Consider the following 20,647-nt stretch of genomic DNA (forward strand, 5'->3'; position numbering starts at 1 on the left):
TACTATATCAGGACACTGCTACTATACTTGAATGTTCAGTGTAGACTTTGCTGTCAGTTTTAGATCATCCTGCCTTAGCCAAACAAAGCAGCTGAAAGCAGCTGCAGAGTATAACCTACACACATTCTAACTCAGCTGCTATCAAATATTTGTGCAGGACATTCTTCTGGCCCAGTGCAAATATGTTGCATTGAAGTCAGTCTTTCATTTACTGTTGCACACCTGCTTTATAAGCTCATCACACCTTTACATATCTGATCTTATCTTACATCAGCACATCACCATCACCTCAAGCTTCATATTGTCTCTCAACTCATTGTCCTGTGATCACTAATTTCATTGTAATCTTAAGCAGCATCATTCCTTGTCACAGCAGCCAAGTTATAGTAAAATGAAACTCAGAAAACCCACATCCACTAGGCATCAAAAAGTCAGTTGGTTTACACATTGGAGCGTTGAACTTCTAAACAACAAGATATCTGCATCTGCTGAGCTAAGAGAAACTTTATATTTTCGGTAGACAGTTGTGAAAAAAATCCAAAAAAAATCCAAGGCACGCAGTTCATCAAAATTTGGACATTATTGTTTTGGTCTTTATGTTTACACCTTGAAATTATGTGGCTGTATTTTCAGTTTTATTTAATGCCAAATGACAACATGAATCATCTCAAAGTGCTTCAAGTAGTAAATTCAAGACCTTAATAAAAATTGAGCTTTAATAAGAAGAAACCTCCAGAGGAACCAGGCTCAGGCAGGGCGGTGCCTGCCTCAACCGGCTGGGGTGAAGTAAAACTGGAGAGAGGATATAAGCAGCGGCTAAGGTCAATATTTGCAGATCAGAAGTGTGTAGCTTTGGCGTCAGAGATATCTGCAGACAGGACAAAAGACAAACTGCAAGAGAAGGAAGACACAAAGTTAGTTTGCCCATAGTAGCAAAACTAAGGGCCCTAACTATAATCAAAAAGGAAAGTTTCAAAAGTAGAGACGAAATCTCCTTCCAAAACATGAAGCACAAACTCGTCCTGCAGGAGAAGAGCCTGAAAACTGAAGGATCTCCCTCCCATTCTACCTCTAGAAACTCTAAAAACCACAAATAAGCCTGCATACTGTCAGTGAACTGCTCTTTAGAGATGAGATGGTACTGTGAGGTCTTAAGGATACAATGGAGTTCAGTCATTAAGAGCTTTGTATATGAGAAAGATTTTAAATTCAATTCTCGATTTTGCAGGGAGCCACTTCAGAGAAGCTAATATGTGTGGAATATGATCAGTATTCTGGCTGCAGCACTTACTGGGACATTCTAATAACAAGGAGTTATAATAGTGCACCCTAGAAATAAGAAATGCATAGACTAGTTTTCCCATGTCACTCTGAAGCGGAGTTCAAACGCTGAAAAGGTTTATTTGAACTCAGGCGGTTTTATCTGAGCTCCAGTGATGAGTCCAGTCCAACACATGTTGTCAGCTTCATTGCTCACCTTCACATTAGGCCCAGCAGCCTTCATTTGTTGTTGGAGGAGACATCAGATGGGGGAAACATTACAGTCAAGTAGCCATCAGCTCATAACTGAATCTGAAGTCACAACTACACTTGAGACCTCACACATCCCATTACATGGACGGCATTTATTGCCTCATGTCAAACTGTGCACTAATTGCTGCAAATACTAATAGTTATAATTCTATTAGGATGAGAGTTTCCTTTTTGATAATTCAATAGCAGGGTGGTGAGTGTTTCACAGCTTTTAAACGCAGGAGAAGGGATATGGGGTTGTGTTACATCTCGCTTAGTGAGGCGGTTCTGTTGTAGACCAGAGTGTTCGGTAATATGTAGAAGCCTGCCATAAAGGCGGTTTTCCACAGTAGCTACCACAGAGAGTCAGTCTGGTTGAGTTAGAGTTGAGGTGAAAAGGAGGATGGGTGGAAGCTGAGTGCAAAGTGAAATAGAGAGGACTGGGCTTAGAGTGCACCAGCCCACACATTAGAAACCCACGCATTAAAGGCTTCAGGGATCATTTTTTGTCAATATGGCACAACAGAATGCTGTCCTATGCATGGATAAATGTAGGTACTATATGTATCCAACATTAAGAGCTGAAAGTCTAAGATAACACACTGGTCAGACAGAATACAGTCATCTGTGAGGTTCTAAACTATAACTGTAACCTTGGAAAAGATGTAACAAGTTTGATTGAAGCCTCATGACTTGGAATCATACACATTTAATCACACATTAAATGCATTCCAGTGGTGTCCTTTGGATTGATTTTTAGATTATATAAAATAATTCTAATTATGAGACAAATTACGTTGCGTTAGCTGCATATAGTGGTTAAAAAGAAAGTTGAAGTAATAAAGAAAACAGCAAAAATTGAAAAGGAAACATAGGAAAAGACATAGAAAATGCTGTTTTAAACCATGATGAAATGTTTCTGCGGATTTGAAGTGCCTCTGCCTTGGGGCTGATTTGGCCACAACACGGCCACAACATTTCCTCCACGACCTGTGGTTGGAATTCATCAGAGTGTTAAGTGCATTTTGAAAGCAGACGCACATACAATTAGTGAGAGCATCTCTAGGCAGCTCTATAAATCTACGCAGACTATCGACAGTCTTAATGTATAGTTGGTAATCATGTGAGGCTGATGGAACTTCCTCTAAGAAGCACAAACATAGTTCAGTCTTAAACAAGAATTCCAGAAAGTATTTACTTACAGTAAGAGAAAGAAAATACAACAACGGGGTTTGTTTAAAGAAATTACGCAAAAAAATGTCAAATTTTGACTAATATTGAAGAAATTTACCCAAAGTCCTCATGCAAACTTTGCTGTAGTGGGGCGTTTATTAGTATTCTGGTATATGGTGTGCTTACCAGCACAGAGTGTGAGTCTGTGAAGGTAAGCTCGAACCTCGAACATTTGCAGAGTAAAACTTTCATATAGTTGGTCAGACAGTTGGGAAGGTACAGTATGTAAATACAGAAAAGAGTAGTGGTCAGTTTGCATATCGTTGCTAATGAGTGACAAATGGTGATAGAATGAAAGGATCTAGTAGACAACAAAAGGTAAGAAGACTAGGCGTCTAGCAGACAGTTACCAATAACAAAAGGTGATTGAATCAAAGGGACTGCAGACAGCAAAGGGAGTTATCAATGACAAAGTTAAAGGAATAAAGACTGATACTGGGGTAGGGAGTGTCTGTAGCAAAAGGATGTGTTATTTTCTTCATTGGTATCTATATTTAGTGTTGGCTGCAAGACTGGGCTCTTAGTGATTAAGTTCATGAATTTTATTTGTACCATCAGATAACATGCATTTACTGACATAAACACATAGGTAGTCATATTGTAACAGTAGAATGAAAGAAAGTTGTGTTGGGGATATTAAAGCTTATTGCCAAGATTTTGTTTGTAGGAGGTTTGTTATTCATGCTTTTTTTTCCCAGTAAAAAGTGCAAAATTTGCTCTCTCAAGGTTTCACATACTAGAAAAGACATATTCCAGCTCCATTCCCGACAGTCTTTATCTGCCCATCATTAGTGCTGCATGTTTTTAAATAATTTTTATTATGAACAGCAATGAAACCAATTCATAGAAATTATGTCCAAGAAAGTGACACTGGAATGGACACACCTCAGAATCTAAAACTTTAGTGGAAGGACTCCAGCACTTACTGCGGAGGGAAAGAATGTAATCTCTGTATCCAGGATTCTGCTGTTCTCTCTCTTGGTGCAAATCTAATTTTCAAGGTCCCTTTCCGGTTCATCTTGCCCAGTAGGTTTCAGTTACATTCACAAGTCATTTACTTTGAGTGACCCAATCAGAAAACCCAGAGACCTGAAGACCACAGATGCTTGTGTATTAGGAACACAAAGCCCTGCAGATCAAAACAGAATTCACCTACATGTTGCAGGAAAACATAGTCCTGTCCAGGTTTTTCAAATCAAAATATCCTATTAAACATATTATATATTAATACTTTTTCAAGGAGTTGACGAAAAAAATACTATAAATGTTCTTCAGTTGTCCTCAGTTACTCCAGTCATTGTAACTAAAATTAAACTGAACTAAGGCATTAATAATTACATTAAGACAATTTAAAGCACTTACTTGGTTAAATAGCTAAGTATTGATCCTATAAATTGTGTTGGCTCATGAGCTGCTGATCTTGACAAAACTCCTTGTATAGGTCAATCCCCAAAAACCCTGGATCCTGTAGTTCTCCTAATGGAACTGGACAGTTCTGATTATAAACTTCCTGCACTGAAAATTTCATTATCTTTCGTTTACCCCCATTTTGTAATGCAAAAAAAAAAAAAAAAAAAAAAAAAATGTTGTCTTGCTGACATTCAGCTTTGGCATGAAGACTACCCATTATGAATCTGTTTTTGGAGGCTGAGCTGCACCCTTTTGAGAAGTAAATTGACTCTGACATATGAAAGGGTCCGTGTACGGATCTGGTAATTGGATTTTCCGTTCTGAAACGGGTATTGAAAAACAAAAAACGAGTGGTTATTTGATTTTCGTTCTAAAATACAAAAATTAAAATGGAAATACAAGGCGTTTTTCCTTTTCATGATCAAAAAGGGATATACGGTTTTTTTTAAAAATGCTTTGATTTTCGTTTTATATTTAGAATAACAAGAAAGTAAAATCAGTAAGAGACAGAAACGAAAAAAGGTCCCTTTTTTCATTTTCTGAGACCGCAAGTGGTCATCAGCAAGTGTGGAGCCAAACAGAGTACGGTGCATATGTAACATAGTTAAAAAAGTTCAGGTTAAATCCAGCTAAATGGGACAACTACGCCGCCTGCTGTCAGAAGGGTTTCCCTGCATGTATAGTCGTAGCAAAGGATTATGGGTAATCAACGGAGGATTTAGGAAGAGGTAATGTGTCTGTAAATGTCTGTGGGCAAAACAATGCTAACTACATTTATAACTATGCAGAACTTTAGCTGGCTTCACTTGGTTATTTATTGTGTGTCCCAGAATCATTTCGCCATATTTTTTGAAGTTGATTGTAAGTTTCTGATGTGTTTTATCGTTGTAAAAAATTCCACTGCGCAGCTAGCTATCGCTAACACGTTGCCGTCTTTCAGGACAGAGTACATGCTGTTGCCCACAAGCTGACGATTCAGTAAATTCCATTATCCTTTGTTATGACTGCAGGTATGTTACAGTGTGTCCCTTTTTATAATATAATGTTAGAAATATGTAAATGAGTTACGTTGCCGGTTGTTCAATAACTGTGTTTTGTAGTATGTTTGCTGTTCTGAATATGTGAAATACTAAACAAAAAAAGGTAACAGTCCAGGGAAAATTTGTGTTATTGTAATAATTTCTTGTACCTCACCATCAAATAATCAAGAGGGAGACAATTTCTGTTTTCTTTCATTTGTTTTATTAACTAAATTAATTAATCCACTATACGATCACTGTGTTTTTATTGTATTGTACTAAGTGTTAAGATATATGAATGGGTAATCCTCAGAGCAACGTAAGATTTATGAAGAGGACAGAGCACATGCACATTCAGTGAATTCCATTATCCTTTGTTATGACTGCAGATGTGGAATAAACCTGCTGTTGCCACAAGCCTGACCAGCTCCTGAGAGTCATTTTAGAAAGAGAAGACATCCCACAAGGGTCACATTGGTGCCGTGACTCGTCCATGGCCACGTCGGACCGGGTGGATGTCTTCACTGCATCGATTTGGAGCTGCATATCTTTTGCTTTCATGTATTTGACTGTCAGGACTATTTGTTCAATTGCTGCTATATTTTATTGAAACTGTCATTTCATTTAAGGGGAAATTTTGTTAGCAAATATGAGTGTCAGCAAATTTGGGACCTCTGATATTATGCCTATTGATATTGGTAAGGGTAGAGGATTACATAGCACACCTGTTCCGTTTTCCCTAGGTGACCATTATAACACAGCTTTTGGTGATGACTTTGTGCATAGTCCTTTAAGATATAAGGATGTAGTGGTGCCTCAGAGCCAGCCTTTAGTTGAGTCACATACACCTCAGTCTACTAGCACATCAGTCCCAAACCCACCTCCTAATGATATGAAGCTAGTAGACCACATGAGCTCTATTGTGCAGCAGATAGGTCAGCAGCTAGCTGATAGCATCATGTCACACCTTAATGCATCAAACCCCACAGCTGCTGTGCGTACCCGTCAAGAAGACACATGTAATAAAAAGGAGTCATCCCCCAGCCACACAGTGGACCTCTCACAAGTTCAGCTGGTCACTCAGAAGGCAGTTACAGACCCACCTGTGTTCTGAGGAGAGAGATCGGAGACACTGTCTGTTGAGGAATGGGAGGAACTGATGAAGAATTACATCAGAAAAAGTGGTGTTCAACTGGAAAATCAAGCTGAAGAAATTCTCATGCATCTGAGAGGCAGAGCAAAAGATATGGTGAGATTTGGAATAAGAAATGGTGAGATTGATGTACGGACTCTTGCGCAAACATTTCAGTTCTAGCCATTGTTCCTCTGTGCCCCTTGCTGACTTTTATTCCACCCTGCCGAAAGAACAAGAGGATCCATATGAGTATTGGCTCAGATTGAATAGAGCTGCTGATGTTGCTGCTGATTGTCTTCAAGAGCAGGGTATGATGTTTGACAACCCCACTGTTGAAGTCACACACACGTTCATCAGGCACTGCCCCTGTAGAGATTTAGCTCTTACCTTTAGGTCCAAGACGATTGAGAAATGGTCAGCTCATGAGGTTCAGGAAGTGTTAGACGAATACCATCTAGAGAAGGGACTCAAGTCTGCTCCAGAGAGGAACAGAATCAGTGTAAATAAAATTGAGATTGGCCCAAATACTACTCTAGTTTCAGACACCCCAGAACAGACAAAAAATGTGAGCCAAGACACGTCTACTCTAGAGAGGTTAATTGGGTTGCTGGAGAAGACCTTGCTTCGGGGGTCAGGAAATGCTCAGGCCAACAGCAGACAACGTCACAACAGACTCACAAAAATCGAGGGGTTAAATGACATACCATGTTCCATATGTAAAGACAGCTCTCACTCTGCCCTCACACACTGCCAGGAGAACAGGCTGTGTTTCATGTGCCACTTACCTGGCCATTCAAGACGCAACTGCCCAGAGGGGAGGCGCCCTGCTTTTTCCGGACAGCAGGGAAACTGACTGGTCTGTGTGCAGGGGAGGACAGCGTGGATCAAGTGAGTGAAACTCCCACCCTGGATTTGACAGACATTAATGATCATGAGACATTGTATCACACCTGTAGCAGTATGGTGCCACCACAGAAAACACTGATCATGCAAAGCCTACAAAAACTCTCAAAGACTGATAGCTTATTCTACACAGATGTGACTGTTGACGATGGACAGGTTTTCAATGCACTAGTGGACAGTGGATCAATAGCATGCACGATAAGTGAGGCAGTTGATGCAAAACTCTTACAGTCAACTCCTAACATAAAGAAAAAAATCTGCTGAGGACTTTGTCATTGTTGGTTGTGGTGGTCACCTTGTCACACCTTCTGCCATGTATGATCTCATTACCACAGTTTATGGCTATAAGGTGGTCATTCCTGTCCTAGTTGTGCCAGGCCAAACTGATGAAATGATCCTTGGTAGCGATGCTATCAAGTGGCTAATTTCACAAATGAAAATGACTGTTAGCGACCAGAACGCCTCATCTCCAGTGAATGGTACACAGAAAGATGAGCTGCCCCATCTCATCTCTCTGCTGTCTCATTCAGAGGACAGCACAATGCCAGTCAGAATTGGAACTGCTAAACTCAAAAAAAGCGTCACTCTGCAGCCAATGTCTGAACATTTGGTGTGGGCAAAACTGCCTACATTGGATGTTTCTGCAGTGGGGAGTACAGTTATCATTGAACCCACCCAATGCAGGACCAGACCTGCACAAGTTCTGGTGGGGAGAGTCGTTACTTCCTTGTGGGGAGATGGCTGGCTGTTCCTGTCAAAATGGTAAATCCCACAGAGAAGACGCTCACACTTCAGAGAAATGCCAAGGTTACAGACGTGTCCCCCTGTCTTTCTGTGCAGGATTTACCTGAACCAGCCCGTGTCCAATCCGATGCCCAATATACGCAGCGCTCATCACCTGGACCGAGATTGGAGGAGGAGATGGCACACGTCTTGGGTGACATGGGCTTGCAAGATTTGGACCTCTCCTCCTGTGAGGTCTCCTCGAGTGGAAGGATAAACTGTTGCAGATCATTGAGCAGTATGAGTCCATCTTTTCAAGACATAAAATGGACTGTGGAGAGGCAACAGATTTTGTCCACAGAATTCGTCTGGTGGATGACAAGCCCTTCAGACTTCCATACAGACGGGTTCCACCATGCCATTATGACAAGCTTCGGACTGCTCTGAATGAGATGGAGGAATTAGGTGTAATTGGAAAATCTCAGAGTGAGTATTCGTCGCCCCTTGTCTTGGTTGTCAAGCCAAATGGTGATCTCCGCCTCTGCAATGACTTCAGGTCAATTGACAAAAAACGTCATAGTATAGCATGTCGCTCTAAAAATATCATAGTATAGCATGTCGCTCTAAAAACGTCCTAGTTTAGCATGTCGCTCTAAAAACTTGATAATATAGCCTGTCGCCGAAAAAACGTCATTGTATAACGTGGCTCAAAAAACGTCATAGTTTAGCATGTCGTCCAAAGAACATCATAGTATAGCATGTCGCTCTTAAAACATCATAGTATAGCATGTCGCTCTTAAAACAACATAGTATAGTATGTCGCTCTAAAAACGTCATAGTACAGCATTTTGTCCAAAAAACGTCATAGTATAGCATGTCGTTCATGAAACATCATAGTATAGCATGTCGCCTTAAAAACGTCATAGTATATCATGTCGCCTTAAAAACGTCAGAGTATAGTGTAGCATGTCGCTCTAAAAATTTCATAGTAGAGCATGTCGCTCTAAAAACGTCATAGTATAGCATCTCATTCTAAGAATGTCATAGTATAGCCTGTGGCTCAAAAAACGTCATAGTATAGCATGTCGCTCTAAAAATGTCATAGTATAGCATGTCGCTCTAAAAACTTCATAATATAGCTTGTCACCCAAAAGACGTCATGGAATAACGTGGCTCAAAAAACGTCATAGTTTAGCATGTCGTCCAAAGAACATCGTAGTATAGCATGTCGCTCTTAAACCATCATAGTATAGCATGTCGCTCTAAAAATGTCATAGTACAGCATGTCCCTCAAAAAACGTCATAGTATAGCATGTCGCTCAAAAAACGTCATAGTATAGCATGTCGCCCAAAAAACTTCATAGTTTAGCATGTCGTCCAAAGAACATCATAGTATAGCATGTCGCTCTTAAAACATCATAGTATAGCATGTCGCTCTTAAAACAACATAGTATAGTATGTCGCTCTAAAAACGTCATAGTACAGCATTTTGTCCAAAAAACGTCATAGTATAGCATGTCACCCAAAAAACGTCATAGTATAGCATGTCATCCAAAAAACGTCATCGTATAGCATGTCGTTCATGAAACATCATAGTATAGCATATCGCTCTAAAAATGTCAGAGTATAGCATGTCGCCTTAAAAACGTCATAGTATATCATGTCGCCTTAAAAACGTCAGAGTATAGTGTAGAATGTCGCTCTAAAAATTTCATAGTATAGCATGTCACTCTAAAAACTTCATAGTATAGCATGTCGCTCTAAAAATGTCATAGTATAGCATGTCGCTCTAAAAACTTCATAATATAGCATGTCACCCAAAAAACGTCATGGAATAACGTGGCTCAAAAAACGTCATAGTTTAGCATGTCGTTCAAAGAACATCATAGTATAGCATGTCGCTCTTAAAACATCATAGTATAGCATGTCGCTCTAAAAATGTCATAGTACAGCATGTCCCTCAAAAAACGTCATAGTATAGCATGTCGCCTAAAAAACGTCATAGTTTAGCATGTTGTGCAAGAAACGTCATAGTATAGCATGTCGCTCTAAAAATGTCATAGTATAGGATGTCGCTCTAAAAACATCATAGTATAGCATGTTGTCCAAAAAACGTCATCCTATAGCATGTCGTCCAAAAAACGTCACAGTATCGCATGTCACTCTAAAAACGTCATAGTATAGCATGTTGTCGAAAAAATGTCATACTATAGCATGTCGCTCTTGAAACGTCACAGTATAGCATGTCGCTCTAAAAACATCATAGTATAACATGTCGCCCAAAAAACGTCATAGTATAGCATGTCGCTTTAAAAACGTCATAGTATAGCATGTCGCCTTAAAAACGTCAGAGTATAGCATGTTGCTCTTAAAACGTCATAGTGTAGCATGTCGCTCTAAAAATGTCATAGTATAGCATGTCGTTCTTAAAAAATCATTGTATAGCATGTCGCTCTAAAAACGTCATAGTACAGCATGTCGCCCAAAAACCGTAATAGTATAGCATGTCGCCCAAAAAACGTCATAGTATAGTATGTCGCTCTAAAAACGTCATAGTAGAGCATGTCGTTCTGAAAACGTGATGGCATAGCATGTCGCTCAAAAAACGTCATACTGTAGCATGTCGATCTAAAAACGTCATAGTATAGCATGCCACTCTAAAAACGTCATAGTATAGCATGTCGCTCGAAAAACGTCATAGTATAGCCTTTGTTCCAAAAAACGTCATGTCGCTCTAAAAACATCATAGTATAGCCTTTGGTTCACAAAATGTCATAGGATAGCATGTCGTCCAAAGAACATCATAGTATAGCATGTTGCTCTTAAAACGTCATAGTATAGCATGTCGCTTTAAAAATGTCATAGTATAGCATGTCACTCTAAAATCGTCATAGTATAGCATGTTGCTCTAAATACGTCATAGTATAGCATGTCGCCCAAAAAACGTCATAGTATAGCATGTCGCCCAAAAAACGTCATCCTATAGCGTGTGGCTCTTGAAACGTCACAGTATAGCATGTCGTTCTGAAAACGTGATGGCATAGCGTGTCGCTCTAAAAACGTCATACTATAGCATGTCGATCTAAAAACGTCATAGTATAGCATGCCGCCCTAAAAACGTCATAGTATAGCGTTTGTTCCAAAAAATGTCATGTCACTCTAAAAACATCATAGTATAGCCTTTGGTCCAAGAAACGTCATAGTTTAGCATGTCACCCAAAAAACGTCATGGTATAGCATGTCGTCCAAAAAACGTCATAGTATAGCATGTCGCCCAAAAAACGTTATAGTATAGCATGTCGCCCAAAAAACGTCATAGTATAGCATGTCGCTCTAAAAACATCATAGTATAGCATGTCGCTCTAAAAACGTCATAGTATAGCATGTCGCTCTAAAAACATCAAAGTATAGCATGTCGCTCTAAAAACGTCATAGTATAGCATGTCGCTCTAAAAATGTCACAGTATAGCATGTCACTCTAAAAACGTCATAGTTTAGCATGTCGCTCTAAAAGCTTCATGATATAGCATGTCGCTCTAAAAACTTCATAATATAGCATGTCGCCCAAAAAACGTCATGGAATAACGTGTGGCTCAAAAAACATCATAGTTTAGCATGTCGTCCAAAGAACATCATAGTATAGCATGTCGCTCTTAAAACGTCATTGTATAGCATGTCGCTCTAAAAACGTCATAGTATAGCCTTTGGTCCAAGAAACGTCATAGTTTAGCATGTCACCCAAAAAACGTCATGGTATAGCATGTCGTCCAAAAAACGTCATAGTATAGCATGTCACCCAAAAAACGTCATAGTATAGCATGTCGTCCAAAAAACGTCATAGTATAGCATGTTGCTCTAAAAATGTCATAGTATAGCATGTTGCTCTAAAAACGTCATAGTATAGCATGTCATTCTAAAATTGTCATAGTATAGCATGTGGCTCAAAAAATGTCAGTGTATAGCCTTTGGTCTAAAAACGTCATAGTACAGCCTTTGATCTAAAAACGTCATAGTGTAGCGTGTCGCTCTAAAAACCTCATAGTACAGCATGTCGCTCTAAAAACGTTACAGTACAGCATGTCGCCCAAAAAACGTCATAGTATAGCATGTCGTCCAAAAAACGTCATAGTATAGCATGTCACTCTAAAAATGTCATAGTATAGCATGTCGCTCTAAAAACATCATAGTATAGCCTTTGGTCCACAAAACGTTTTTTCCCGGCTGTCTGAAGAAGGTGAGGAGCAACACCAAAACAGTCCAAACGCTGGTTTCCAGAGTGTTAGACGAGTATTTATTTGAAAGAGTAAGTTTACAACAACACAACATGTGAGGGGGTTAAAAGCAAATGGGTGTTAGTAAAATAAAAATAAATAAACAGAACTAAAAGTGAACTTCACGTTGACATTGATGGGCATTACAACCAGGTACAAAGTAAAAGATAATCAATAGGAAAAAAAACTCTTCCTGTTCACCTCTTAAAACCCCAAAACACACCGCAGTAGCACCCTAAACTAAAATTACCAATGGGTTCCTGTTTTCCTTTGTGAACAATTCAAAGGTCCCTCTCTATCTCCCCACACATCCACCAGCCACTGGAACACATCTCTAAAAGTTCTGCTGGGCCAGCTCAGCTTCCCCTCAGAAGAAGTGCCGCCACCTGCCAGATGAAGGAGCCTTTTGAGAGGCAGCTGGCATCGTGATTGGACTGTACTTTGGTCTGTTCCAATCCAGCTTCAGCTCCAGAGACGGCAGGCGGGACGAGTCAACGGAGGCCGGGTGGACGAAGGCATGCAGCTGAGTCGAAAAAAAAATGCGATTTTTCAACATGTTGTATAAACATGCCATATGATGAAATAATGTAAAGGAGGCCGTGAAAAAAAAACTTCAGAAAGGTTTTCTTTGAAAAAAAAATCATAAATTTTTGCACAAAAAAACGCCATAGTATACTATGTCAAAAAACCCCGCGATTTTTCAACATGTTGTAAAAACATGCCATATGATGAAATAATGTAAAGGAGGCTGTGAAAAACACTCCAGAAAGGTTTTCTTCGAAAAAAAAAAATCATCATGGATTTTGGCGCAAAAAACCGCCATAGTATACTATGTCAAAAAAAAATGTGATTTTTCAACATGTAAAAATGTGCCATATGATGAAATAATGTAAAGGAGGCCGTGAAAAACACTATGGTAAGGTTCTCTTTGAAAAAAAAATCATCAAGAATTTTGGCACAAAAAAAACGCCATAGTATACTATGTCGAAAAAAAAAAGCGATTTTTCAACATGTTTTAAAAACATGCCATATGATGCAATAATGTAAAGGAGGCAGTGAAAAACACTCCAGAAAGGTTTTCTTTGAGAAAAAAATCATCAAGAATTTTGGCGCAAAAAAACGCCATAGTATACTATGTCGAAAAAAAAATGCGATTTTTCAACATGTTGTGAAAACCTGTCATATAATGAAATAATGTAAAGGAGGGCATGAAAAACACTCCAGAAAGGTTTTCTTTAAAAAAAAAAAAATCATCATGAATTTTGGCGCAAAAAAACGCCATAGTATACTATGTCGGAAAAAAAATGCAATTTTTCAACATGTTGTGAAAACATGCCATATGATTAAATAATGTAAAGGAGGCCATGAAAAACACTCCAGAAAGGCTTTCTTTGAAAAAAAAAAATCATGAATTTTGGCGCAAAAAAAAACGCCATAGTATACTGTCGAAAAATGTGATTTTTCAACATGTTGTAAAGATGTGCCATCTTATGAAATAATGGAAAGGAGGCCATGAAAAACACTCCAGAAAAGTTTTCTTTGAAAAAAAAAATCATCATGAATTTTGGCGCAAAAAAAGGCCATAGTATACTATGTCAAAAAAAAATGTGATTTTTCAACATGTTGTAAAAACGTGTCATATGATGAAATAATGTAAAGGAGGCCGTGAAAAACACTCCAGAAAGGTTTTCTTTGAGACAAAAATCATTATGAATTTTGGCGCAAAAAAACGCCTTACTATACTATGTCGGAAAAAAAAATGCGATTTTTCAACATGTTGTGAAAACATGCCATATGATGAAATAATGTAAAGGAGGCCGTGAAAAACACTCCAGAAAGGTTGTCTTTGAAAAAAAAATCATCATGAATTTTGGCACAAAAAAAAACCGCCATAGTATACTATGTTGAAAAATGTAATTTTTCAACATGTTGTAAAAACATGCCATATGATGAAATAATGTAAAGGAGGCCGTGAAAAACACTCCAGAAAGGTTTTCTATGAAAAAAAAATCATCATGAATTTTGGTGCAAAAAAACGCCATAGCATACTATGTCAAAAAAATGCGATTTTTCAACACTAAATCTTATTGAAAAATATGTTTTACTTAAGTCCACCTGTTTCAGCCATCTCTACCCCTCATTAGGTACCACTCTAAGGTACATTATACAAAAAAAGTCCAGTAGATGTCACTGTGTTTTGAAATGGCATACAGAGCAAGTTAGTCTGCTCACAGGAAGTTAGCACGAGCAAAATCACTCCTCACATGAGGCCTCTGTTTGCTGTGATTTTCAAAGGTAAAGTAATACTTTTGACATATTATGGTGCCTAAGGAGTTGCTGAACACAAATGTGTCATTTGAAATGTAAAAAAAAAAAAAAAAGATTTAAAAGGGTAAAATAATTTTTCTCAACCGTTTGGTAGAGGTCAGTATTTTAAAAATTGCTGGGTCTCTTCATAAAAAAAACATTGATTGTTGTTATTAGTGCCCCAAAGAGTTAAGAAATGTAAAGAAATTATTTTTTCATTGCCTTTTTCTTGGTGAGGATGTTAAAGGGTTAACTTAACATCTGTAAACAAAACAACTTATCAACAAAGTTTTCTGTTAGAGTTTGTGTTCTTCTAAGTTGAACTCCAAGATTTTAAATACTTTCATTTAATGCAAATGAATATCTACTCCAAATATTTCAGTAATAATCATTATCCAGCCTTAAAAACCCACAAAACACCCCTCTATACTAGACCACACTTAGTACAGTCTGGTTCCCCCCTTCTATAAATCTGCTTGGAATCTTCCACTTCCTGTTTGTCAAAGTGGCCTTCTACCTGGACAGGTTTTGTTGGAGCTCATGCAACAAACATTTTGGGTAACTGCATTTTAATATGGATGGATGACACTGAATTAGAGTCTGTTTTAATGAGACTGAGTTAAGATGTGTAGCTCTGTCATTAAATAGGAAATTATTTCTCAGAATTCACAGAGAAAAGTCTGAAATGTTTGCTAGGTTAGTGTCCCACATGTTCTTTGGCTCAGCTAAAGCTAACTCTCTCCAACTTCTGGATCTCTTGAGTTGCTTGTTGTTAAAATATCTTGCTGTAGGTGCTGAAGCTCAGAAAGTCTGAGATGTTTGTTCAAAATAAGCTCATTCTCAAGTCTTATCTGAACTGTCCTCTTTTGTTTGAACTTTCCCTAAACTTAGGAGTTAATGACAGAGCAGCAAATCCAGACTCAGTCTCATTTATGTAAGATTAAACTTCAGTGTCATTCATTGATGTTAAAGTGCAGTTTTTCAAATGTCTGTTGCACATGCTCCCGACCAAACCAGTCCAGATGGAAGACGATGTGAAGAGAAAGCTCCAGAGAATGAATATCACACATTTACGTTGGAAATAATTTCAATTTCAATTCAATTTTATTTATATAGCGCCAATTACAGTCAAATTGTCTCGAGACGCTTTACAGAACCCATATGCCTGAAATAAATGTCCTTTAATTAGACATTGTCATGCAGAAGTTGGATTTCCCTTTAATGATGTTCAAATCTTTGTTGAGTGCTTTGTTGATGTTGGTTTCTAAATGTTTTCTGACACTCGGCCCCAAAGATTAAAACCTTCTACGGCTCACAAGCTGCATCAATTCACACATTATCAACTATTTTTCTGACTAAACTAAGATAAAAAGTGAAAAACTGCCTGATTCCCACATCATGACTGTAAATCTTTTTGGTTTTTATGACAGTAAACTGAATATATTTGGGTTTGACATTTTATAAACAAAAACAAGAAATGAATTAGTAGAGAAAACAATCAACAGATTAATGGACAAAGAAAATGTGTTTTCCAACATATATGGCTGAATTATTCCAACATTACAAGATACATACAATTTTAATTCAATTTTATTTATATAATGCCAATTACAGGTCAAATTGTCTCAAGACGCTTTATTTTTATATTTTTTTGTCTTATTTAAAATATGACAAAGTAAGAAATTTAAAGCTCTTGACTAATCCAATTTATTATTTGTTTTTTTAAGAGACTAATGGACAATTAAAATAAGTTTCTCCACTAAAATTAATATACATGAGGTCAAATAGAAGGAAGAGTTTTAAATACTGCAGTCCCACGACAACAAGAATAAAGTTTGTCAACAAAAACTAAATCTGCTGGTGGATTCCATTAAAGTCCTAATAAATGATAATAAAGTGTGATACTAAAGGTTTGTGGTGCTAAAAATGTCAAAGTAAAGATATGAAGTTGAACATCTGGATGGAGGTTGATAAAAGTTGAGCTCCCTTCATTTCTCTGGAGCGACTCCATGGATTTTATGGATGGTGGTTAAAGACCTGCTCTTCTAGTGGTCTTCCTTCTAGTCGCTGTAAAAAGTCAGTCCATCCTGGCCGACTTCAACACCTCTTCATGACAAGTTGTTCTGCCTCGGACCTGGTGGAAACTCCAGAAACTCGGGAAAACCCGTGGAGACTCGAAGAACTCGTCGGGCGGGGGAAGGTGTGGTGGGTGGTGGGGGGATGTGGGGGAGTAGAGGGGGGAGGCCGCCACCCACCTCCCCGCCTACTCTCCGCCCTGGCTCCACCCAGACTCCGCCTTGGCTCCACCCATGTGGTCACTTCAGCAACTACGATGACAAAGGGACGACGAATTTATTTCTTTTTATCTGATCTGTAGCTCAGTGAGTTAAGGACTTGCCTATGGAGCTGCAGGTCGCTGGTTCAAGACCAGACACTTCTTAAATTTTCATTGAAATACTGACAAAGACAAAGAAAGAAAATTGCCAGTGGTGGGTCTTGAACCTGCGACCATCCGCTTGGTAGTCCTCTTCTTATCCTCCTGAGCTACTCGCTCAGATACTAATTCTTCTTTTTTTTGCGCATTTATCATCTATTTTTTGTCGTTTTCGAGTTTTTTTTTAACTCGAGTCTCGACTCGACCGTTTTTCTCAGGAGGTTGGACTTCAGCCTTTGTGCTGGAGGGTGGAACCCTCAGTTCCAAGACTTTCCAAGCCTCCAGACCTCCCGAGTCCTCAGGACCTGAGCTTTCACACAGTCTGAGGGCTGAAATTTTGTAAGTCCCACAGTAGTTCTCTGTTAGTTTGAACCTTCAGACAGTCTGAGGACTGGAATTTTCTAAGTTCCTGAGTACTTCTCTGTTAGTTTGAACCTTCAGACAGTCTGAGGACTGAAATCTTAGAAGTTCTTGAGTAGTTCTCTGTTAGTTTGAACCTTCAGACAGTCTGAGGACTGAAATCTTAAAAGTTTCTCAGTACTTCTCTGTTAGTTTGAACTTTCTGGTTAACAGAAGCCTTAAAACTTGTGACCATGAGTCTTGATTTCACATTTAGATCATCCATCTGAGTTCTTCTCAGACCTTCCCCTGTGGGTTTTTTAGAAATCCTCAACAAACTTTGATTCTCTTCACTGAACAGTAAAGTTCGTGGAGATCAGAAGGTAACATTAGTTTGATCAATGCCTTCAACTACTAGTAGACTTTATCTGGAAATCAGTTTTCTGAAATGAGTTCTTAGTAAATCTGTCCACAATCAAACCAAGAACATAGAAAGAGGAAATGTTTGATGTTTTCATTTCAGACTAGAAAACGCTTTAAGAACTTTGTTTTTGCTCTTTTTGATCGTTTTGTCTCTTCTGTTTAATTTGATCTTCTAAAGTTTAACTGTTTTTTTTCGTTTTTTTTTTCAAATGTTTTGTCTTTCGTTTGATTCTTCTTAAATGTTTAGTTTTGCTCTTTTCTTACCTTTTATTCTTTTCTAATATCTGATTTGATTTCCAAATGTTTTGAATTTTTAATGTTTGTTATTTTTTCAAATGTTTTATCGGCTTGTTTGAATTTTTTTTTCTTTCCCAATATTTAATTTTTCGATTAAATCTTCAAGGTTTTTCTTTTTAAATGTTTTACCACCTTTTAATGTTTAATTTTCTTTTTAAATGCTTCATTGTATTTTCTGTTTAATTCCTATTTGAAGTTTTATTGTCTTTAAGAAGTAATTTTCTAATTAAACATTTAATTTTTTAATTAAATGTTTTGTCTTTTTAAAGGTTTAATAATCTAATTAAATGTTTTGTATTTTTTTAAATGTTTAATATTCTTCTTATGTAATTGTAGTTTTTAAATGTTTAATTATCGAAAATATTTTATCTGTAATTTTTAATATTTGTATTTAAAAATTTTGTTTAATATCATAATTACATGTATTGTATCTTATTTAATTATCTAATTCAATATTTTGGCTGTTTAATATTATTTAATAGTATTTAATGTTTAACTATATTAAACAAACAAAATATTAAATTAGATAATTAAACAAGATACAATACATGTAATTATCATATTAAATTTTTAAAATACAAATATTAAAAATTACAGATAAAATATTTTCGATAATTAAACATTTAAAACATACTTTTTAATAATAAAACTTTTAAAAAGTTTTATTGTATTATTTTTTTCCTTTGATTTAATTGCTTTTTGTTATGTAGTTTATTTCTTTAATCTTCTTTTTCTGTCAAGAGGTTAACCCCAACCTTAAAAATGAAATACACCCTTAAATCACAATGAAAATACTTCTGTTGTCACAATCATGAGTTAGTCAATTATTCAGTTTATCAATTCAACTTTATTTGTTTAGCACCTTTTACACAGATGACAAAACTAAACAAGCAAAGAGAAAAAAACTATGCTAAGACTATGATTAAAACTCAAAAACATTTAAAAAAAAAAAAAAAAAAAAAAGATTTAACATCATAATAAAATATGCTGTGTCCAGGGGATGGAGGGAGTTTATTGAAGTCTTCTTGGGCTCACATGGCAAATCATTTAAAATATAAACTTGAGATTCAGTCTAAGGAAACTGCAGAGCAACAGAAGAACCAACAATAGCTCCTGTTTTCTCCTTTAATGAGTCGACTCTTCTTGTGCTTTCAGACCAAAGAACTACAGACTCTTCACAACCTGCTCAAACTCTTGGTACAGGACCTCACCACACGGGTCAAGAAGGTTTCCGTCTCATTTCTACTCTGAAGCTCACCTTCTCCTGCTCAAACTGCTGACAAATGTTTCTGCTGCTCTAAAGTCTGGTCTCCAGAACTTCCTACAAACTCTCAAAGTCTCTTCTGCTGCAGGTTGCTTTGTAGAACTGTTGCAGAAAACCTCACTAAACCACATGGAGGGGCCTCAAGATAGTCGTACAAATGAAACTGTACAAAAACCAAACTAGCACAACCCAAACGCTAAAGTCTCCTGCAGCCTACCAGAGAACCTCTGAGAACAGAGAATCAGGAAAGAACTCTTACCTTCTGGACAACCAACGTTGGTTCTCAAACAAGAATACAGAATGTGTCTGACCAAAAACCTCTAAAGACTCACTACAGCCAAGATAAAGACACAACTCAGCTGCCCCAAATCCACTAATCACTGCACACATTAGCACCATGTGCTAACTGCGGCTAAAGAACCACATTTACCAAGACAACTATCCAGTACAAAGCCCTAAAACACACCAAGAAACACATTAAAGTCTATTTTACTGCTGGAAGCTGTAAGCCAACGCCTAAAGAACAAACTAAAGCACTGGAGCCAAACCTGCTTCAGTGGTGAAGAGAAGCAGAGGAAATGTTTGACTGTAGCTAAATAAAGCAGGAAGACACTGAGCTGCTCAGGTGTTCCTGATGACACCAAGCAGCCACCTGGACAGCCAATAGGAACACAGCTTACTGGAAGTCCAGAGGGCTGAATTAGTCAAGGAAATTTAGTTCAAAGTTGAAGCAAAAAGTTAACAAAGAAAGTTGAAAACCACTTTCTGATACCTGAAATCTCTGAGTTTTCACACAAAGAACGCCTGAACATGTCAAACTGGTTCCATAGTAGAACCATCATTGTAAAAATGTCATAGTATGGTGTGTTGCTCAAAAAACATTAAGACCTGGCTGTCTAGGGTCACTGAGGAGCAACACAAAAACAGGACAAATGCTGGTTTCCAGGGGGTGAGGCGGCTATTTATTTGAAAGAGTAAGTTTACAACAACACATGTGAGCAGAAAAATCACAAAGTCTGTCTTTAGTTCAGCTGAAAATATTAGTTTTTGTCTTTTTTATTGACCAAACTTTTCAGGAAGTAGATGAAGAATAATTAAAGCTCTCATGTAGAAGTCCAACTTATTTTGGATCCTTGTAGAGAGTTTAATCTTAGAGTTTGTAAAGCTGTTGAGTTTTTAGAGTCACATGGATTGTTTTGACATTTAATAACCGAGTCCTGAAATAAAATTACAGTTGTGGATTTCTGTCATTTAGTCTGGACTAAACAAATAACAGCAGCATAAATCTTCAAATGTCATTATGAGGAGTCTGGATTGAGGTTTCTCACTTGATCATGATCAAAACATGAAATTTAGGTTGGTTTAAAGGAATATTCC

The 20,647-nt window shown here is 37.6% G+C and overlaps 1 long non-coding RNA gene across 1 annotated transcript; it reads left to right on the top strand.

Annotated features, from left to right (window-relative positions):
• Positions 1 to 5,093: 5,093 nt before the first annotated feature.
• LOC118470810 (uncharacterized) lies at positions 5,094 to 14,767 on the top strand. The gene is made up of 4 exons (XR_008602695.1): positions 5,094 to 5,165; positions 5,564 to 7,974; positions 8,053 to 8,421; positions 12,525 to 14,767. It is a non-coding gene; the product is annotated as an uncharacterized LOC118470810 (long non-coding RNA).
• The last annotated feature ends 5,880 nt before the right edge of the window (positions 14,768 to 20,647 follow it).

Source organism: Amphiprion ocellaris, chromosome 9, assembly GCF_022539595.1.
Source record: "Amphiprion ocellaris isolate individual 3 ecotype Okinawa chromosome 9, ASM2253959v1, whole genome shotgun sequence".
Lineage (NCBI taxonomy): Eukaryota > Metazoa > Chordata > Actinopteri > Pomacentridae > Amphiprion > Amphiprion ocellaris.